The sequence below is a fragment of the Abramis brama genome (genome assembly GCF_963993115.1).
Source record: "Abramis brama genome assembly, chromosome: 4".
NCBI classification, from domain to species: Eukaryota; Metazoa; Chordata; class Actinopteri; order Cypriniformes; family Leuciscidae; genus Abramis; species Abramis brama.
The window spans coordinates 17,492,904-17,516,696 of record NC_139966.1 but is presented as its reverse complement, the minus strand read 5'-3'; the positions used below and the strand labels follow the sequence as shown (position 1 = coordinate 17,516,696).

The following is a 23,793-nucleotide window of genomic DNA, read 5'->3' as shown; positions in this document are numbered from 1 at the left end:
ATGATTTACTATCCACATGTGCAGAATCATGTTGTGATTAGTCAGTATTTAACCACTGATACTTTACAATTCACTTTTTCCCCATCATCTAATAATTGTAAAATGAGTGGAATTGGTTGCAAGATTGTACATTTTACATTTTTTTACATTTATGCATTTGGCAGACGCTTTTATCCAAAGCGACTTACATTGTATTCAAGGTACACATTTTACATTTTGTCAGTTCTTGCTTTCCCTGGGAATCGAACCCATGACCTTGGCATTGCTAGCGCCAACGCTCTACTGTTTGAGCTACAGGAAAGCCTGATTGTAGTATCACACACGGTGTCTGAAAGGCAATCTCTTTGAAAGGTCTCTCAAAAGCAAACCAAAAACTGCATATGGTATAAGACGAGACATATCCCAGCTGGCATTTTAACGTCGAGTCACTGTTTAATCAACGTCAGGTGCCAGTGTTGGTTAACCATTGAATTTTGTTTAGATTTTGCAAATCTAATCAACGTTGAAATAGCAACGTCTTTCCAACGTCACGTTTCTCAACATAAGTGAATTCGCCAACATTGAATCAGTATTGATTTTAGTTTAGATTTTGCAAATCCAATCAACGTTGAAATTTCAACGTCACTATAAATTCCTGCTTTTCAACATAGTTTATTTAGTTAAACTGTTTTCATTAAAGTATTGATGTGTTCAACAGTAACAGCAAACACCTTGAAATGGATACATAAACACTAAGTTTGCGGACACCCAGTCAGCTAGGAAGAAGCCAATTGGTCAAAGCAAGACCAGGGCCGGTTGCATAAACATAGCCATTATGTTAAGACAGTGTCTTAAGTTCAAATATGACCCAATAGCAGTTAATCAAGGGCAGTCAGTCTTAGTTTTTGCTATCAAATTAGGCTAATCTACATTTTTATGTAAATGATTTAAAAAAGATATGAACAGTCTTAAAGAAAATAAATTGATGTCTAAGTTGTAAGACTGTCTTAGAGCTTTATGCAACCGGCCCCAGGAAGAAGATTAATAAAGACATTTCACTGACGTAAGAAACATTCTTTATTACACGGCTGCAAGTGTGCCAACATTTCACACAACAATTTTACGTGTCGAACTTTAACCTTTAGAAAAACGGCCCAACCATTGGGCAACATTGAACACGGCTGGTTAAATCTTCTCTTCTAGTTACTTATTTCTCCCACCGCCACCCATCCTCTGGTGCATATTTCAAGTATTTGGCCATGTATTCGTTTACTTTTGTTGTAGTTGTATCAAATGAGCTCAAGACAGCGTCTGATGAGGGGGGAAAAACAGATCAGTATTAGCAAACGCTAACCTCTTAAAGGGGTGGTTCAGAATTTTGGACATCGGACCTCATTTACACGTTAGCCTGGGTGTTATTTATCAGTGGAGACAGTTTTCAAAAATGTTCACCCAGTCCTTCCAGTTGCATAGTTCGCCGGTGCTAGGCTAGCGCGAGTCAACGGTATCTGCTAGCCTGCCATTAAAAACAGTTTTACCCACTCCACAGTACACCAAAAACAAATAAATTATAACGCCAGACCATCGATGTAAATGTCTGTTGAGAGAATAATGTTAGAAATCAAACTACTCTTGCATAAAGTAGTAGAAACATATATTTCAAAATATAGCAAAAATGGCCGTTTTCATGTAAGTGCCATATATTTTCCCGTATATGCACATAAATGTGAAATATATGTAAGACGCATATAAGTATACATGCATATATGTACTTATTTCCATAGTACATACTTTCACTTATATTAGGGATAAAAAAATATGCTTCTAATATGATGACACCATGTACTTTTACTTATATTAGTGGTACAACTATGTTTTTTATACAGCCTGCACATATATTTGTACTAATTCCACAGAACACACAATTCCAAGTCTTTTCAAATACAAACTGTACTGCATTTTGTTCAGTACAGACTTGACAAGTACAAACAAGTACAAACTTTTCAAGTAAAAACTGTAACTTCATTTAACTTCAACTTCAGATTTTATTTTCTTTTTAAAGCCTTTTCAAAGCGCTCACTTTTTTCCCTCAGTATTACATTTTCAAACTTCTAGTCACATTTAATAAAGGGGCAGATGATGAGGCGTCCGCTGGGTCTGTTGAAGACGAGATTACAGTACCTTGACATGGTCAACCAGGGTCACAGAAATGTTGTGATATCTGGCAACCCTTCACCTGAGCGTTAATGAAGAGAGGGAAGAGAGTAGAAGGAGAACAGCAGTATGAGAACTGAACACCAGTTACTGTTTGTGTAGATTGGTCAGGAGTTACAATAGTATTAGTTTCAATCATACACACCTTGTAAGTGTGTTCTTATTTGACTCTAGCCCGGTGAAGACTGAGACGCCACTGATCAGCCTTTCATTCGCCTCTAACGGTGTGGGCTTGCACGGGTTTTGCATCATTATGTGATCGGTTTATGTGAGCGTCAATTTAAAAGACGTATCGAATTGATTATCTGCAGTTTCCGATCAGTGGCTGATCATTTGGAGTTACAAAAATATAATACGCGCTGTTGCATTGTCAATACTTAGCGATTAAACCTTAGAGACAAGATATGTTCAATTATATGCAAACTTTGAAATTTTCCTGTAGATAGCAGTATAGACTCAAATGTAATTGCTTTTCAGATTTCTCTCAGAGGATCAAGGAACAAAACCCTCATTTAAGATGGAAGCAAACCTTTTAAGGTTTTAAACAGTGATAATTTACATATTTAAGAAATAAGGATATCTGCTTGTACTCTATATTAACAATTTCTATTCAAATTAAGTAATTTCAATGAACATAAAATGGCTTCAGAAACATAATAATAAAAGGTTAAACAGTCATATTAATAATTCAACATCTTTATGCCAGGAACGGATTCCCCTTGACCCTAGTGGTGTATCAGTGGTGTAAAGTATTTGAATAAATGTAATTAGGGCCCTTTCACACCTACCTTGTTTGGTCCGGACTTTCGGACTTTTCAGTTTGGTCCGAATCAAAATTGCAGGTGTGAAACCTCCCCCGGACCACGGTCCGGATCAAACAGACGAAATTTGGTCCGATGAAAAGAGGTGGTCTCGGTCCGGATCAAACTGACCAAAGGTTTGGTTCGTGTCTAGTGTGAAAGCATTTCTGTGTGGTTCGGATTTTCGAACCATTTACAGGAAGTTCCGGTGTTTCCCGCATAGCCGAAAACAACAGAAGATGGCAGGAAAAATGAGCCGTGGTAGCACATGGGGAGAGGAGGAGATGAGGTTTTTAATTGAAGTATGGTCTGATGAAATAATAATTCTCCTCCTTTCCTGCCGGCGACGATAAAATGTTCGCACGACGAGGACGTTCATTTTGCGAATTTGAACTAGCCTTGTGTATAGTTGGTGCTGCAGGTAATAATGCCATAAAAATAACAATATAGTTGCAGCGATATGCGACTGTTCATTCATGTTGTCAAAGTTACCCGCGGAATTGACAACACGCTGACGTCAGACGCACGGCACGTCCGTTTACAAACCAATCAATGTCAAGATGCAGCCCACATAGATGATGACGACAGGACGCAAGTATGTCACGTAAAGTTCTTTAGTGCGCTCGCATAATTGCAGTGTGAAACCAAACCAAAACTTTCTAAATGTATAAAATGTATCAAAACATGAACTTTGGTTCGGACCTTGGTGCGGACTTTCAGGTGTGAAAGCGCCCTTAGTTACTGTACTGTAGTTGCTAAAATCAGATACTCGAAGACCTTTACTCAAGTTGTATTGGTATTGGTGACTTTAAACTTGTAAAGGACTAATTTTTTGCTGTAAGGTATCTGTACTTTTACTCAAATATGGTTTTCAGGTACTTTTTACACCTCTAAATAATATATTATAGATTATACAATAGATTACTCAAAATCAGCGGCTTTATAGTATATTAAACATTGATAAACAGTGGCAATTTTAATTGCTTTGATTAGGATTTCAACTTCATTTTCTTCTGTTTTTTGTATAACTTTTAGATTCTTTTGGCTTTCATTCCATTATAATGCCATTCATCAGTTGTCTTTTCCTTTCTCCCCCTTTAGATATTTAATTCAAACTTATCAAATTGTTTTTAAGATATTAGTGTGTGTTAATTATGTAGAATATATATATTGATGGTATTCATTTTATGCATTTATATGTATTTCTTTGGCAATGTTCTTTATGTAATTGTTATTTTCATTTTAAAAAAAGAGAGAAAGACGGAGAGTCAAGTCAAGTGTATTTGTATAGCGCTTTTCACAATACAGAGTGTATCAAAGCAGCTTCACAGTATTAAATTAAAATAATAGAACAAGGTTTGTTTCTAATGGAATTTATTGATTGATAAAATTAAAATTAAATATCCCCAAAATATCCCCAACTGAGCAAGCCAAAGGCAACAGTGGCAAGGAACCGAAAAACTCCATCAGGTGACCTAATGGAGAAAAAAAAAACCTTGGGAGAACCCAGGCTCAGTCGGGGCCAGTTCTCCTCTGGCGTTTATGAACTAGAGGCCGGATTGTAGTTTGAACTGTAAGATTAAGAATATTATATGAATGCCTGGCTGAAGAGATGCGTCTTTAATCTAGTTTTAAACTGGGAGAGTGAGTCCGAGCAACGAACAGTATCAGGAAGGCTATTCCAGAGTTTTGGAGCTAAATGTGAAAATGCTCTCCCTCCTTTGGTGGATCTGGATATCCTAGGTATGACCAAAAGCCTCGAATTAAGTGATCTTAAAGAGCGCGATGGATTGTAGGGCGATAGAAGATCCGTTAAATAGACTGGAGCTAAGCCGTTTAGGGCTTTATAAGTCAGTAGCGATACCTTGTAATTAATATGGGACTTTATAGGTAACCAATGTAGTGATATTAAAATCGGTGTTATATGATCATATTTTCTTGATCTAGTAAGAACTCTAGCGGCTGCATTTTGGACTAACTGTAGCTTGTTTATTGAGGATGCAGGACAACCGGCTAATAAAGCATTACAGTAATCTAGTCTCGAGGTCATGAATGCATGAACTAACTTTTCTGCATCAGAAACAGATAGCATATTGCGTAGCTTAGCAATGTTTCTAAGGTGGAAGAAGGCTGTAACATATGAAATATGATTTTCAAAAGACAGGTTGCAATCTAATATAACACCCAGGTCTTTTTACTGTAGAGGATAAAGTAACAGGACATCCTACTATGTTAAAGTTGTATTGTGAGAGGTTTTGTTGGGCGTTTTTTTTGAACCGATAAGTAGTACCTCTGTCTTGTCTGGATTTAATAAAAGAAAATTACGCGTCATCCAATCTTTTATATCTTTAACACACTCTGTCAATTTGGATAATTTAGCGTTTTCATCCGGCCGTGATGAAATATATATTTGAGTGTCATCAGCATAACAATGGAAACTAATTCCATGTTTCCTTATAATATTTCCAAGTGGCAACATATATATTGAGAATAATAGAGGGCCCAACACAGATCCTTGCGGCACTCCATAGTTTACTGGAGTTATGATTGATTTTTCTCCATTTAAATAGACAAAATGGTAGCGGTCAGATAAGTATGATCTGAACCAGCTTAATGCTTGTCCTTGAACACCAGTATAATTTTGTAGTCGATCTAAGAGTATTGTGTGATCTATAGTATCGAATGCAGCACTAAGATCAAGTAAAACTAATATTGAGATACAGCCTTGGTCAGATGCTAAAAGTAAATCATTTGTGATTTTAACAAGCGCAGTTTCAGTGCTATGATGCGGTCTGAATCCAGACTGAAACTTTTCATAGATTTTTTCTTGCAAGAAAGAGCCCAGTTGAGCGGACACAACTTTTTCTAATATTTTAGACATAAATGGAAGATTTGAAATGGGTCTATAATTTGCTAGGTTATTATGATCTAATTGTGGTTTCTTAATGAGAGGTTTTATAACTGCCAGTTTAAATGTTTTTGGAACATGACCTAAAGATAAAGATGAGTTAATAATATTGAGGAGAGGCTCTTCCACTACAGGTAACACTTCTTTCAGTAGTTTAGTTGGTATAGGATCTAATAAACATGTTGTTGTTTTAGAAGAAGTGATAAGTTTATTTAACTCTTTTTGTTCTATAGTTGTAAAGCACTGTAATTGTTCTTGCGGGGAGAGACAGATCGAGACCGAAGGTAAGCAGTACCAGATATATTTTATTCTTACAGTTTTTACTAAACGTTACACTGGTTAAGTTCTACACAGAAGAGAACACGACATTTTTCACATGAATGAAAACGGACGTGATCTCTGTTAACGTAAGAATCATGCGGATTCACTGAGATCGCCCCCAGCGTTTATGGTTTGTACCTGATCTCTGATCAGTTTTATACATTTGTAGATGTTTTAATTAGACATGAAAAGTAATAAAAGTAGTTAATAATCTCTTATTGGCCTGTTTAGCTGAGCCATCCATAGAAACAAAACAATAACACATTATGTAGACACTTAATATTTAATGATAATAGATGATTAGTAAAATTGCATTTATTAGATTATACTTTCAATAAATCATTTGAAATGGGATTGTAAAAGCTGTTTTTATGCATGTTTAGCTGGAATTTTTGCTGCATTTACACTGTTCTTACCAGCAGGGGTCACCAGCGTGTGGCATTTTGAACGCTTCGAAACAGCGAGTCATTTTGCGAAGCAATTGGTTCAGTTGAAAGCTTAGTTGCGCCCTTTATCTTGAACTCTGCCATGGAAACTACGTAATTTAATAATCAAATAAAAAAGGAATTTATACCTGTATGATATTACGCTGTAGCCACACTGGACCAGCGGGTTGGAAAATGGATGGATGGATGATTCAGCTGCAGGCGCCATCTTCTGGTCAGACGTGGGAATTCATTCGACATGCAACTCTCACAGTGCATTATGGGTATTCTCTAGCCGTTGAACATACATCAGTTGTACACTCGTTATTGAGGTGCATTGTGGGATTGAATGAGTGCCCTCAATATCTTCCACTATGGTTTCGGACACCACTATAAATGTCTGTCCCCTCAAATAATGCCCTATTTAAGGGTATAGGGGGCGATTTTGGACACAGCCAAGATCAAATAGCTAACTGACACAATAATAACAAGGAACACCTGGAACTCCTCTGCACACTGGTTGAACCGGCTCTATTCGAGTCTGTTGTGTTACTTCGGCTGTGCGTCTTGCGTCATCAACCCGGAACTAGTTCGACTGAGTTGTTGTGTTTCTGTGTGTGTATAGATGACCGGCTCATTCTTCACACCCTATATCTCATTACTAAGCCTGAAAACCAGTTGCACCTGTTTTATTCTTTTCTTGTTTCATGTATATGTGGTGAAGTGGGAAGCATCGAGTGGATCTGAGGCCGTGAGAGATCTGGCAAGTACCTTTTATCATTATATTTAAAGCAATAATTTATGACAATGACTGGAAATTCCAAAAACAAGTTAATATATAACTAAAAAGCAGAATCGTCTGATTCTCAGTAGCAAATTTACTATTTTATTTCTTCATTGGATGAACTGGCTGGTGAATTGATGGAACTTTAACCTCCACCAATAAAGAAACAATAATTCATCTTTTATAACACCATTTTTTTCTGAGGTTACAATTGGTGAGTCTATAAAGATTATTTTTGATATAGACAAATTATTAAGTCTTTATATACACAAGGAAGCTTTTCCACAATCATGAAAATAATGTGATTAAAATGATGTAACGCAGCCGCTCCGCCTCAGACCTACGTAGATCATCTTACATTATATACAGCTGATGGTGACGAACATGAAGCAGGGCAACAACTCACTGTGTGATGAAGCCTATAGAATGCAGTTAGAGTGACCCTAAAATTCAAGATATCAGGAAAAAATCCCCTGTATGAATTTTGTCTCATATTTATATCATATAATATATTTCAGCAATATCACATGAGTGCTGTTTTTGTCCCAAATAGCATGAGTGCACATGTGATATTAATTTCATACAACAGTTCAATAAATAAGAAGTTAATATTGTGTTATTTTCAATCAATCGGGCGAACCAATGATTCAATGGGCCATTGAATGAATCAGCCATTTGAACGAATCAAATGCATGAATGGCCCAGTGAATTACTCATTTAGACATTTTCCACCACCTACTAGCAGTTTTATTTTCTTATTTAGAGTGTAATTTCATCTAAAAAAAAAAAAAAATTCAATATTTATGTGATAACTCACCCAAAAGGGTAAATTCTGTCATCATTTACTCACCCTCATGCTGTTTCAATCCTGTATTTCTTTCTTTTATGGAACAAAGATGTTTGGTTACCAATCTATTTTGGTCTGTAAATATATCTAAATACCAATTCAGATGCAACATCTGAATTAAAAATAAAATAAATCATGTCCATTGTAGTAATTTTTATTTCATTTTTTATTCTGGGTTTTGTTGGTGTGGAAGGAAAGTGCGCAGCTCATCAATTCTGGATGTGCTTTCTCTTTGGTTTTTCAATGGCAGCATCTTTTTCTTTACAACTGAACCATTTTATATTTTATGAGTGATTTGACTCTTAATGTGAATTCCACAATTGTTTGATTAACATACAGACAGCCTTTATATTAAGACCTACTGTAGGGCAGGAATCTAATATAATGTTACACATCAGATGTTTTTCCCAACATATAACCAAACGTTCACATAAGATATAACAGATCATGTTTGCCTGAATACTCGCAAAGACAGATATTTTGAAATACTGTAATTCTTTGTATATGTGTATATCGTGATCACACGCTGTCTGAGGCGTCTTCGAATCTGTCAGTCAGAGTGAGGAAGATCGTTTTGTCTACATCAGCATGAGTTTGAAAAACACATTCCTTTGGTTCAGACTCATGTCATGTCATCAAGAATTCACTATGAATATTCACAAAGTTGGAATGCTGTGTTTTAAAATGATACATACTTGTGCTGAGGGGAAGCGCCAGTCTTCTGTAGCTCGTAAATACCCTGTGCGCTTTCTGACGTTCTGACATTTTGCCGCCGGCACATGGTTCTTCATCCTAGGTCTGGTACGCAATAACTTGACACTTGCACCGGGGGACATAACTCTTGCACAGAAGTTTCTTTTCATTCCCTGAAGATGCCTGAAGATTTTAAAGACAAACCACCATCAATTCACCTGTGTTTTCAAGAGATTTATAGTAACTTAAGTAATTTAAAAAATATTTATAATTTTTAAATGTGTTATTTTGTTATTCCTGTTAAAAACCAATAAACATTCAACTTAAAAAAATAATCCATGTTGAGTCAAATAGAACATTTCTTTCTAAAGCTACTTTTTGTAATGTCTATTTGATGCTTTTCTCATTTAACACAATAATACTTTTGTATTTCATCAGTTAAAATAACATTATTTACCAATTAGCATTACCACTCATAGTATACAAATTGAGCAACAGTCATTTTTACATCACGTAATGATATAGAACACAACCACAACCTTTAAAGGGGTCATCGGGTGCCCATTTTCCACAAGTTGGTATGATTCTTTAGGGTCTTCATGTAAAGTTTGTAACATACTTTGGTTAAAATTCCTCAATGGTTGTGTAAAACAACACCCTTTTACCTCCTCAAAAACAGCTCTGTTCACAGCGACCCGTTTTGGTGCATGTCTCTTTAAATGATAATGAGCAACTGCACCCCATCCCTCTCTTCCGGGGGTGTCCGCCAGACAGTATACAAATGGCTGAGGAAATATGCTAATACGGGACAGTCCTTCAGTGGTCGTGGGCGGAGCATGAGCAATATGACATCATATTAATGGCTTGGTTATTGAGAGTGTTTAGGCTTTTTGAGGATTAAAAAAGTGAGTGAATGGATTTTTTTCATTGTACGGTGGTTGTGTCCACACACTGCAAAGACACATTTATATGAAAAACATTTTTGCATCTGATGAAAAAATAAGAACTGTTACATATTAACAAACAGAAAATTAAGCTGTTTTTATTAATCTTGCAAGTTCACATTTTACCGTGAAAACATAACTATCCAGTTAAGCCTTACACAAAATATTTTGGGTTGATACATTTCATACACGTTTGTCATACAAAGCACATTTTCACAAACTAGTAAAATTACTTCTGATCAAGTTCAGCAGCATTCCTGAGAATGAAGGATTCATTTGAAATGACTGAATAAAGAGTGTCTGACTGTCATTCTTCTCATTCTCACGTCTGGTAGAAGTGAAAAATTTCAGAGCTGCTGTTCAACAACTGTTCAGAGGAGGAAAAAGAAAAAGAAAGATTAACAAAATATTATTTGAGGTGAGTGTTTCATCTTTCTTTAGATGTTTTTATGTAGACTACCGTTCAAAAGTTTGGGGTCAGTAAGATTTTTAATGTTTTTAAAAGAAGTATCTTTTATAAGCTGAATTTTCAGCATCATTACTCCAGTCTTCAGTGTCACATGATCCTTCAGAAATCATTCTAATATGATGATTTGATGCTCAATAAACCTTTATGATTATTATCAATGTTGAAAACGCCTCGGTTACGACTGTAACCTCGGTTCCCTGAAGAGGGAACGAGCGTTGCGTCGAGAATGATGCTATGGGGAACGCTTTGCGTGATGACGTCTTGAAGCACATGTAAAATCAGTCCAATGGTGTGGCGGAACGTCAGAGGCGGGTGACGTCACGTACCAGGAAACTATAAAAGCCGGCCCGAAACAGAAAACGAAAGCTTCGTAAAAGTCTGAAGTCGAGCTGACAGGCATGAAGGAGATATGGCAAGGCGACGCAACGCTCGTTCTCTCTTCAGGGAACCGAGGTTACAGTCGTAACCGAGGCGTTCCCTTTCAAGGGAACTCCCGTTGCGTCGAGAATGACGCTATGGGGAACGTCTATACCAACGCCTCCATAGCTACGAATGTCTGTCCTGTGTGTAATCTGGAGAGCAGCACTAGGAAGACAAAACATGAGACCCTGGAGCAGAGTCTAGATCCAGAGAGTAAAACCTGACGAAAGTGTGCGGTGAGGACCAGCCTGCCGCATCACAGACGTCCTGTAAAGAAACTCCTGAAATAAGGGCTTTAGAGGCCGCCATACTCCTCGTCGAGTGCGACCGGACAGCCAAAGGAGAAGGCTGCCCAGCCGCCTCATAAGCCAGTGAGATAGCCTCGACCACCCACTTGCTCATCCTTTGCTTAGACACTGGACCTCCTTTGTTAGGGGACCCAAAGCACACAAATAATTGGTCACTTTTACGCCACAGGGCAGCTCTGTGGACATACGCGTCTAACGCCCGCACAGGGCAAAGCAAATTATTAGCCTCCTGGTCAGCATTTTGAAAGGGAGGAGGACAGAAGGCCTGCAGGACAATAGGTCTGACCACATTAGTGGGGACCTTGGGGATATAACCCGGTCTTGGAAGAAGAAACGCTTTAACCATACCCGGAGCAAACTCTAAGCATGACGGAGCAACCGACAATGCTTGAAGATCCCCTATTCTCTTGAGAGAAGAAATAGCAAGAAGAAAAAGAGCTTTCAGAGTTAAAAACTTCTCAGGAACCTCCTCAATGGGCTCAAAGGGGGCCAGGGACAAGCCTTGTAATGCAATGGACAGGTCCCATGGCGGAACCCTAGAGCGAACTGCAGGCCTCAGCCTCCAAGTGCCACGAAGGAAACGAGATATCAAAGGGTCTTTCCCCACAGACATTCCCCCCAAAGGAATGTGGTATGCACCTATGGCCGCCACATAAACCTTTAAAGTGGACGGGGTCAGACCTGCCGTGAACCAGTCTTGCAGGAACTCCAGCACTGTACCAATTGGGCAGTTAACTGGGTCCAACCGACGGTCACTACACCAAGAAGTGAAGACTCTCCACTTCAGGGCATAAAGTTTCCTCGTGGAGGGAGCTCTGGACTGAAGAATGGTCTCCACAACCTCAGTTGAGAGACCTGACTCTATGAGCTGGGCCCCCTCAGAGGCCAAGCCCACAGGTTCCACAGTTCTGGGCGGGGGTGAAATATTGAGCCCCCTGCTTGGGACAGAAGGTCTCTCCTGACGGGTAACTCCAGAGGATGCCCGTCGAGGAGGGACACCAGATCGGGAAACCATACTCTGCCCGGCCAGTGCGGGGCTATAAGAAGCAGGCAAACCCGGTCCCTGCGAACTCTCTCCAGAACTCCCGGGAGCAGAGCCACTGGGGGAAAGGCGTACAGACGTAGCCTCGGCCACGTCTGAACCATAGCATCCAGTCCCAGAGGAGCTGGATGCGTGAGGGAGAACCAAAGTGGACAGTGAGACGTCTCTCGAGACGCAAACAGATCCACTTGTGCTTGGCCGAACTCCCTCCATATCAGCTCCACCACCTCGGGGTGGAGCCTCCATTCCCCGGGCCTCGGCCCCTGCCTCGACAGAGTGTCTGCTCCTATATTCTGGACCCCAGGGATGTAAGCTGCCCTGAGTGACAGTAACTTCCCCTGGGACCACAAGAGGATATGGCGTGCCAAGTTGGATAACGGGCGCGAACGCAAACCCCCTTGGTGGTTGATATAGGCGACTACCGACGTGTTGTCCGTATGTACTAGCACATGGTGTCCCCTGAGATCTGTGATAAAGCTCCTCAGAGCCCGGAAGACAGCTAACATCTCTAGGCGATTGATATGCCAGGAACGATGATGGTCTTCCCACAGACCTTGAGATGAGCGACCCTCCAGGATCGCTCCCCAACCCGTGAGGGAAGCATCCGTCGTTAGCAGTTTGCGACGACAAGGAGCTCCCAACACTGGGCCCTGGGACAGGAACCAAGGTTTCTTCCACATAACCAGGGCACGTAAGCATCGCCGCGTGACCTTGATTGTGCGAAATGGGTTGCCCCTCGGGGAAAACCCCCTGGTCCTGAGCCACCACTGCAGGGGCCTCATGTGCAGCAGTCCAAAAGGTATCACGTTGGAAGCTGCTGCCATGAGACCCAACAGTCTCTGGAACTGTTTGACAGTGAGTAGCTGGCCTAGCTTTACACTTTTCACAGCTGCAAGGATGGACTCTATACGTGGCGGTGACAGGCGCGCCTGCATCGACACTGAGTCCCAAACCACGCCTAAAAAAGTGGTCCTCTGGAGTGGAGAAAGCACACTCTTCTTGGCGTTCAGCCGTAACCCCAACTCTTTCATGTGGGCGAGAACAACATCTCGATGTTGAACCGCCAACTGATGCGACTGAGCTAAAATCAACCAATCGTCGATGTAGTTCATGATGCAAATACCCTGGAGGCGCAGCGGAGCCAGAGCTGCATCCATGCATTTGGTGAAAGTGCGGGGTGATAAAGCTAGGCCGAATGGAAGAACACGATATTGGTATGCTTTGCCCCCGAAAGCAAACCTCAGGAACTTCCAATGACACGGACGGATGGAAATATGCGTCCTTGAGGTCTATCGTGACAAACCAGTCCTCAGACCTGATCTGTGGCACGATCTGTCTCAATGTTAACATTTTGAACTTGAGCTGCATGACTGACTCGTTCAGAACTCGAAGATCTAAAATGGGACGCAATCCCCCGTCCTTCTTCGGAACTATGAAGTACCGGCTGTAGAACCCGGTTTCCCTGTTGGAGGGAGGTACATATTCTATGGTCCCTTTCTCTAACAAAGTGTTTACTTCCTGTTCCATAACCAGAACCTGCTCGGGGCCCACCACTGTGGGCAGGACCCCCATAAACTGAGGTGGGCGTTTTTTGAATTGTATCTGATACCCTTTTTCCACGGTCTGCAGGACCCAACGAGAAACATTCGACAGTAGCTTCCACGCTGTCAAAGATTCTACTAGAGGTACCAGCCTCTCGAGACTGGTTTCTGGATTTCGTTGTTGTTGAGTAGTCAATTCGTCGCCCTGTAACGGCGCACCGGCAGGGAACGACCGAACAGACTGCTCTAACACCCTCCTCGGAGGGGGCGGGCATCCCGAGGCCACTACGTTTCCGGGTGGTCCTTGAGATATGTGCTCGCCGGAGACCGCTGCGCCCTGTAACACCGGAGGCGGCAGGGTTGGCAGAACGGTCCCCTGAGGGTACCGAAGAGAGACGGGCACCGTAAAAAGAGGTGTTAACCGCTCTGCTTCGGGGGGGACTACCCTCATTTGTCCTGAGCCCTCGGACGTCAGGATTTCTTCCCAGCAGCCTTCTTGGCAGTAATAACGGTCCGCAGATCCGCTCTACCCCTCGAAGACTGCTGGGTTTGAGCGCGCCCTCCGTGTCCCCGTGACTTTTGTGGGGGAGCACGGGAGGACACACTCTGTTTTTGAGTGGCACGATGTTCAGCACTTTTTTTAGAGGAGTGAGGCTGCTCCCGCTCAGCAGCCTCATAAAAAGAACGGCGGGGAAGAAGTTTTTGAAGAGCTGCTGCTTGCTTAGAAGCTTCTTGAGATTTTGCAACCGCACTGCTGACTGCATCGCCAAACAAACCAACAGTGGAGACCGGAGCATCTAACAGAACATGCTTTTCTTTATCCTTAATATCGCTCAGATTGAGCCACAGATGCCTCTCAGTGGCCACCAGGGCTGCCATAGACCGCCCGATTGATTTAGCGGTCTCCTTGGTGGCCCTGAGAGACAAATCTGTAGCCCTGCGTAGTTCTGCCACAGTATCAGGACCAATTCCCCCGCCCTCCTCTAAATCACCCAACAATTCAGCCTGATAGGCTTGCATAATGGACATCGTATGCAGACACGCTGCTGCCTGACCAGCGGCTGCATATGATTTATGAACCAGGGAAGATGTCATTTTTACTGGTTTAGATGGAAGTGTAGGAGTCTTCAGGGAAGATGCCGTTGCTGGAGAGAGATAGCTCGCGAGCGTCTCTTCCACCTTCGGCATCTCCCCATAACCATGCTCTTTATATTTATGAATTGAAGAGTAGTGGGACGTGTGTGGTGTAAAAACTCTATATGACACTGGTTTCCCCCACGATCTCGACACCTCGGTGTGGAGATCGGGGAAAAACGGAAGACTCCTGCGCTGGGGCTGCGCACGAGATGGCAGGAAGCGTTCGTCAAGTTTGCTTTTAGAACGAACGTCCTGCCTATCCTCTGGCCACTCAATAGAAAGTCTGTCAACCGCTCTAGTGATCACATCGAGCAGTTCCTCAAACGCATGAGACTGAGGTGGCGAATCCTCAGACTCAGCTTCAATACTCACAACATCCAACTCAGAGCTGGATAGTTGCAGTACTGGTGCCTCCACCGGGGGGGAAGAAACCGCAGCGCGTGCTTCCACACCCTGATGAGAGGCACTGGATCTGTCAGTAAGAGGCTGAGATAAGGCAGAGCCCGTCTCAACATCCACTGACAGATCCATTTGCGAACCCCAGGTCTGAGATCGCCGCCGAGCCTCAGCCGCGGCGGGACCCGAGCCCTGGGGAACGTGGTCGGGATTGAACCGAGCCAAACGGGATCGGAGCGTACGCAATGGAAGCGCACAGCAATGCACACAGTCACCACCCTCGAGTGCTGACTGGGCATGCTCCTCTCCCAAACAAACAACACAAAGAGTGTGTGTGTCACCTCCCGTTAAATAACGCGGGCAGGGATGGACACACACTCGATACTGCTGCTTGCTCGCCATATCTGAATAAATATATATATATATAGACAGACAACACCAAATAACAAGGACAGATTTCAACACAGAGCGCAACTGAAGACTCAGAAAGCTTTCGTTTTCTGTTTCGGGCCGGCTTTTATAGTTTCCTGGTACGTGACGTCACCCGCCTCTGACGTTCCGCCACACCATTGGACTGATTTTACATGTGCTTCAAGACATCATCACGCAAAGCGTTCCCCATAGCGTCATTCTCGACGCAACGGGAGTTCCCTTGAAAGGGAACAGTTATTTACATTTTTATTTCATAATGCTATGATGAATAGAAAGTTCAAAATAACAGCATTTATCTGAAATCTAAAGCTTTTGTAACATTAAACACGACCCTTCAAAAGTTTGGGGTCAGTAAGAATTTTAATTTTATTTTTTGGGGAAAGAAATAAAATAAATCAATACTTTTATTCATCAAGGATGAGTTAAACTGATCAAAAGTTACAGTAAAGACATTTATAATGTTAGAAAATATTCTATTTTAAATAAATGCTGTTCTTTTGAACTTTCTATTCCTCAAAGAATTTTGAAAAAAAATGTTTATTTCAACATTGAAAATAATAATGAATGTTTCTTGAGCATCAAATCATCATATTAGAATGATTTCTGAAGGATCATGTGACACTGAAGACTGGAGTAATGATGCTGAACATTCAGCTTTGATCACAGGAATAAATTACAGTTTAAAATATATTAAAATAGAAAACAGTCATTTTAAATTGTAAATATTACTGTTTTTTTTATTGTTTTTTATCAAATAAATGCAGCCTTGGTGAGCAGAAGATACTTCTTTTAAAAACATAAAAAAATCTTACTGACCCCAAACTTTTGAAAGGAAGTGTGTATGTTACGTCTTATAATGTGTCAATTCTGAGACTTTAATGCTGAGCTGAAGTAAATTGGATGATTTTATTTAAATTATTACCTATCAAGCACTGAATGCTTCGGCCCTTTCTAAAATCCTTTCTAAAAGTTTATGGTAAGGGTTACACACTGTGGCTTCGTTCCCTTTGTATGTGGTATAGACCCCAGTTCCTCACCTTGGTTCCCACTCTAGATGTGTGTTTTCGTTGCAAGATGCTAACGACAGACACTTCCCGTACGGGCTGGGGTGGATCCTCTTAGGTGGCCATCCAGTCCAGGGGATGTGGTGAGGTCATCATCTCGATTGGCACATCAGCTGCCTCGAATTGATGGCTGTATTTCTGGCCCTGAAGTACTTCCTCCACCAGTTAAGGGGATACCCTGTCCTAGTGTGGGTGGTCAACACTACGGTAGTCGCCTGCATAAAACCGCTAAGCAGACTGTGTTCTGTCTGAACAGAGGTGCGTTTATCAAAAGCATCATTAGCCATCTATGGTTGCAAGTTCCATTGAACTCTATTGATAACGACGGAACTTGCGACCATAGTTGGCTTTGGGAAACACACCCCAGGCTAGCACAGCAGGTTCTGCTTTAGGTTAAGGACAAGTTCCTATCCCTTAAGGAGATTTGCATCCTTGCAAGCATATTTGGGAAATATTTTACGAAGCAGAGGTGTCCTCTTCGCCTCTCAAGGGACAGCGCAATGTCCCCTTTAGTTCGCTCTGAATCACCCAGCACCGGTTAATAGAATTGCCTATAAAATGTGAATGTTAAAAATTACTAAACTGATCCCAATCCAGCCCGATTTTTGTCCACCTGCCCAAACCACTTTTGACCTGCACAATCAAACCCAAAACTGCACAATCTGGCAATATTACTCAGAAGGGGAAAATTATGATAACTGTGGGAATTATGTGGAGCTTGTTAACTTGCTTCAAAAATATAATGACAAACCAGCACAACACTTTGAGAATAGCCTGTAAAGTCACATTCAAAATAGACTTGATAACTTGAATGCCAGTTATATTGCACTAAGTGCAAGTGTAATTAACAGGTGGGAACCATCATGGTGGAATATTTGCCAGATGCAGACCACTCAAACACTCCTGCAGGCCTCGCCATTGAAATAGACCCTTTGTTGAAAACTGTTTTTGAGGCTTTCTTGAAAGTATTGTTTTCCTACCTGGGAGTTTCTCCAGCAAATGGTCTATCATATAGATGGAGAAGAGTCATCATTCCTTTTTTTTTTCAGCCCACATTTTACATGTTTTTAAAGTTTGTCAGGACATTTGTTGAAAGACCATCTGTTGCAGGATTCTTTTTTTTTCAAGATAGTTCTTTATGACTCAGTGACACCATACCTCCCTATGATATAGTAGGTGAAAAGCAGCATGTGAAATGAGTATTATGTCAGAATTCATAGTAATCATAAAATATTAGTAAAAGTTCCCAGATGACTTATGTTTTGCTGGTCAGTAAACATAACGATAGATAATTCAACATATAGACTTTAATAAACTGATAATCGGGAGAATACAGGAATGATAGACACTAACCTAACATGCAACATTGATACCAGACAAAACACTTAGGAGAACTAAGGGCTTAAACACAGAAGGAAAAGTTATGAGGTAACTAAATGAACAGGTGAACGTGATCAGTAACTAAGGGAACAAACTGACACACACAAGGAAACTAGGTCAACTTACAACAACAGGGCACTCAGTAACAGGGAAAACAGAATAAAAAAATAAAATAAATAAAACTAAACCAAACAGAGCATACACATTATTCTACATCATTTGCCAAGTTTCTGAATTTCACATCCAATGGACACTTTATTATACACAGACCATTGGAGAAGAGTCGTGAATGGCAGGGAAAAAATGCAACTCACTCTATGGCTGTGTTTACACTTGGCATTAACATGCAACCTGTATCCGGATGTTGTCCACATACACATTGCAAAGACAAGTGTAAACGCGCTTCTGATTGGAATGTTATCCAGCCATCGTGTCTGCATTCACAGGTGGACGTCACACAAAACCCCACCCACTGTCGCACCCGAAAGTTGCAGAACCATTTTCTCATCACAGCTGGCAACGTTCTCAGACCAATACGCTTCTCTGAACCGTTTCCATTACAGCATCTATACACATTATTAGTACCTGCAGCCTCTTTATCCTCCTCATTTTGCGAGATTTGTAAAATGTCCCCCGACTGAAAACCGTTTTTGAAAGAAAACCCACCACTTCAGGTTGACTTTGGGTAAACTAACCCTAGAAGGTTCAGAATAAGAAAATACTTTACAGTAATTCAAATGGAAACAATATTATTTTTCTTTCCCCATTGGCAGATAATTTTTCTTGTTTTGAGCAAAAGCGTAAAAATTCTAGAACATATTGACATAGTATCTTGTGTCATTTTACTTGTCTAGTAAATGTATCTTGATTTAAGAATTTTTAGGTATCAAAAGCATTTTTTCACCTCTTTAAGAAAGGCATTTTTTGCCGTGTGAGCTATCACAAAAGTACTTTCAAAATGATGCCACAAACATGGCATGACACGTCATAAATATGAAGGAGGTTTTATGCATTTTTATTACAAGTGTCATTAAGTGTATTGGTTTATGTCAAGTTGTCATAACAAAGACATCTCAAACAATGTCATAATTGTGCGAATGACACTTAATGACAGTTGTCATAAACATGCATAAAACCTCCTTCATATTCATGACATGTGTCATGTCATAATTATGGTGTCATGTCAGTCTGCATAGTGCAAGTCTTTTGCAAGAATATCCACAGTGGCCTCAGAAACCTGTTAAAACAATAAAGATGTAGATCATAGTACAGGTAATGTTATATTTCCACTCAGAAAGAAGAGTTTTGGTATTCTTTAATATTGCATTCTTTCTCTATTTTCTCAACTTTTTTCATTTATTGCTTAGAAATGTACAGAGTAGAACTGAGATTGTTTACAATTTATATTGCAGTACTTTGTATTAAACAATAGTTGACCCAAAAATGAACATTGTCATTTATTTTTATTATTCAAAACCGTTAAAAACCGATAGAGCTTAAATGCTTTGTTTTGGAACAATGATTATGTGTTTACCTGAGTTTGCAGTCACAACACAACAATGCCATTTGATTGAAATTCGACAAGAGGACAATCAATGCTAATGGTCTCAGATTTATTACACTTCTAAGTCGCAAAAAGTGTAATTTGTTATCGGATATCTAAAGACTGATACCTGCTTTCACTATAGTATTATAAATCATGCTGTGCTGATCATCATTATTTCAGCATTATAAACAATACAAAATCAATGCAAAATACAAATTTGGAAGGTGGCTTGCTTCTCCATAGAGAACACGACCACTCTGTGTTACTCCTGTCTGGCGCTCTGAATCACGGTGGTGAAGAACGGAGAACTGTTCCTACTCTGACGTCTGGGTGCAGGGCCGGAGTGGGGCCACTTTTCAGCCCGGGAGTTTCAGGCCCAAGACCGGCCCTCTTTTTCCATGGTGGAATTCCAAATTAGCACTTTTTCCAAATTGGATAAATGAAGCAACAGTTCAGCTCTTATCATTGTGTAGTTTTTATTAATAACATGGTTCAACAAATAATGTAAAGGTTAAATAATAATTCACTTAAGCTGAGAAGTTAACAAAAAATGTTCCACTATTCCACAGGTTGATAAATTAACAAAAGCAGAAAGAAAGAAAGAAAGAAAGAAAGAAAGAAATTTTACATTTGAAATGTATCCCACTCTTCCACAAAGAGGCATATTGAACTAATGTTTACAGATTTATTTGTATTCAAAAATATTAAAAAATAATGCATGCTTTTTTAATCAAAAAACGTGATACCTAATGACATTTGAGGTTATTAAAACAGTAAGTCCCGCCCATCGACTGCCAAAAATAAAAGTGTTCGAGCGAGCAAAAGCAGGAGATCAAGAGCGTGGGGAATGATCATCGCGCGCAGGGTTTGAATGAGCTCGCAAGTTCCCGTTTCCTTGTAGATCTTGTAGATCTGTTATCCTCTCGCGAATGTAATTTACTGCGCGCGCCAAGCATCAGTTGTGCGCTCCGTTAATTTTGTCATTGATTTTCCGCCATAGGGCCGGGCCGGCCCAGCTATCGGTAGGCGCCGGCGGTGCCGCGGTAGCCTACCTGAGAGGAAAAGACGGGCTATGGACCCAACCAACTCTATGGGAGGGGAGGGGAGAACTCCCTCTCATGGTACAACCCATGCAGAGGCTGCGCGCTGCGGTGTCAGAATGCGGAACGTGTAGCCTAATGTAACTAACGTGACAAATGTAAAAAAACAAAACAATCCTCGACCGGCCCAAAAGTGAAGCGGCCCACCGGGAATTCTCCCGATTCTCCCGATTACCCACCCCGGGCCTGTCTGGGTGACACGTTATAGATAAATCCTTCCACCGCGTCTTCACCCTCTTTTCGGACCTTAGCAGGACTAGCCATCCCTCCGCTTCTTGATTGTGATCACCGATGCCGTGTTCTCCTGGAGTCCCAAATTTGCTGTCTCGGAAAAATTACATAATATGCCACCAGAGAACTATTTATCCCTGTAATATGCAAATGAAGCTGAGACTGATGATTGGCCGCCTCGAGAGAGGGGCGAGCACAATGATTTCGATCATTCAATGTCATTTGTCACATTTAGTTAAAACTTACATTTTATGCCTTCAAAGCTGCTGCTCTAATATACTTCAGGAAGAAAAACAAATAACTACAATTGCAATAGGCTTTAACTCACACCATGAAAAACAACTCAATTCAGGCAATAGGTGCAACCTGAAGCTCCAGCGCTCAGCTAGGCAATATTTTAATCTATCCAAATAATGAATTCACGTCATATATTTCCTTTTTATTAAAAAAATTCTCTATACTCTTCCAAAAGACAGACACTACAGCTTAAGTACGCCATTTTTGAAGCTCATATGAAAAACCTAGATTGAGTTACATTTAAATACATATAACGGCCTAATAAACATGATGTGTGTATCGAATATTTGTAAAACTCACACAATCTTCACATTTCATTCAGAACATTACATGACTGGAAATAAACTTTATAAGCATGACTGGAAATAAACTTTATAAGTAATGAAACACCGACCAGTGAGTCCAATACAATATTGCTACAACAGACAACTGCAGAAACAAAGAAAACACATTTATTTTAAACCTGTAAATCCACGATTAGCACTGATCTGAGAATATTATTCTTTTTGACCATTTATAATTCATTTTAATAAAACGATTTCCACTTCTTTCAACACATAAACTCAAGTTCAAACAATGCCTTAAATCAGGGGTGCACAATCCTGCTCCTGCCGATCAACTGTCCTGCACAGTTCATCTCCAACCCTAATCAAACACACCTGAAGCCACCAATTAAGGTCTTCAGGATCACTTGAAAATTAAAGGCTGGTGTGTTTGATTAGAGTTAGAGATGAACTGTGCAGGACGGTCAATCGGCAGGAGCAGGATTGGGCACCCCTGCCTTAAATTGTTTTAACTCTAGTTCTCTAGTCTTTTCCAACTTAAACTACATTCTTATTTAACTGTAACCCAGTTCTAAAGTCTTTTCTAAATTTAACTATATTAAAAAGACTTTAAAATTGACTTGAATCTTATATAACTTATATAAAAAATAGATTAGCCTACTCTGATAAATTAATATAAAGCACTTCTTCCAATGGATTATTGATCTTTTAGGCCTATGCTATATATATATATATATATATATATTACATTAAAACCTATTTACCATATTTAAGAATACATCTATTAATAAATATTTAATATGAAATCCTTTGTCCCAGTGAAATAAGGAGACAATTCAAATACGATCAAATGAAAAAGGAAACATTTATTAAACATTTGTTGAACCTTATAAACACAAAACACTTGTAGTTAAACCAGAACAAATATAACAGTAATGAAGCTGAACTCCACAACATCTCTACTTCAAGCCTCCGAACCAGCAGACACAGCGTTGCCTTGCTCTGTTAGCTCTGCATCACTGTTAGACACGGAATCAATGTTGATGATGTTGAAATTCTGCAGCAGAGCGATGACATCTCAGATCATTATCTAATCTCGTGTAAACTAGCCAAGAAGCTTCCCCAATTACCCCTAAGTTAATAACTAATGATCGTTGCGAAAGAAGTGAATCAATCAAAACTAACTTTAGCTGGACAATATCTTGAGCTGCTATAAAGCCAAAACAATCTCTGTTACTTTAATTTCCTATTATCAATGTAAAGCCGTTAAAAGCGCTATATAAATGAAGCTGAATTGACTTGACTGTCCCCCGCGCCGAGAGCACGAGCTGCCTCGATAGACAGAAGGAAACCGTCCAGGTCGAAGGCGGGGGACTGCAGAAAGTGATCCTCGATCGCCTCCGCGTCGTTGAACAAACTGGTGAGGCCGGCGTCGCACACATAGGTGGACAGCGCCGAGCTGGTCAGAACTACACTCTCATCACTGCTGCCAGTGGAGACAATAGCTTTCCCTCCAAAAGAGGCGGAGAAACACAGGGACGCCTGCTTCAGCTTGCAGCCCTCGCACCTGTGCATCTTTGACGTCTCCATGAACTCCCTCTGCTTGAACTGGCAGCTGGAACACTTGCGTTGATTAGCCACCTCAATGCCCTTTATTGTGGCGCTGAAAAAGTGCCGTTGATTGCACTTCCTCGCGGCCTTCTCCCTCCTCCACCTCCAGGTCAGCGATCTGCTCTATGGTTCTGGACGAACCAGTACACAGGCAAATGCTCCCGTCTCTCTCTCGCGTAGACAGGTTCTTGAAATTGTACGAGTTGCCGCCCTCCGCCGAGTTGACGAACCTGTCCCATGGCGTAACCTTTATTTTGCCCGTCCCGTCGCAGATCCGCACCTCCTTAATACAGTATTAATATCTAGTATACATTGCAAAAGTATATACATTATACAGTACATTACATACATGTGTGTATGAAGAGTGTAAACAGCACTGTTTCTTTACAATTACTTTTATTACAAATAATATTAAAATATTAGCAAGGCTACTATGATACATTCATGGTTTTGTTTGTGTGGCAACCCGCAGGTGAGTTTAAATGATCATTTCGCCAAACTACGCCACTCTGGGAATTCCACCCAGAGAAATTAGTGTCTCTAAAGGACATGCTCACGCAAGTTCGTTCACCAAATAAGAGCTCAGAGACATGGGTAACAATACAAAAACAATTAACTTT

The 23,793-nt window shown here is 40.7% G+C and overlaps 2 protein-coding genes across 2 annotated transcripts in view; one reads left to right on the top strand and one right to left on the bottom strand.

The window, feature by feature from the left end:
• LOC311082084 (uncharacterized protein) overlaps positions 1–23,793 on the bottom strand; it is a gene marked incomplete at both ends in the record, with an annotated part of 257,684 nt that overhangs the window by 50,175 nt on the left and 183,716 nt on the right. The window lies entirely within an intron of this gene.
• LOC311081730 (membrane-spanning 4-domains subfamily A member 8-like) overlaps positions 7,346–23,793 on the top strand; it is a 352,363-nt gene continuing 335,915 nt past the window's right edge. Inside the window, exon 1 of the mRNA XM_084112350.1 lies at positions 7,346–7,410. The gene's annotated coding sequence lies outside the window, so the exon portion shown is untranslated. The remainder of the gene's footprint in view (positions 7,411–23,793) is intronic.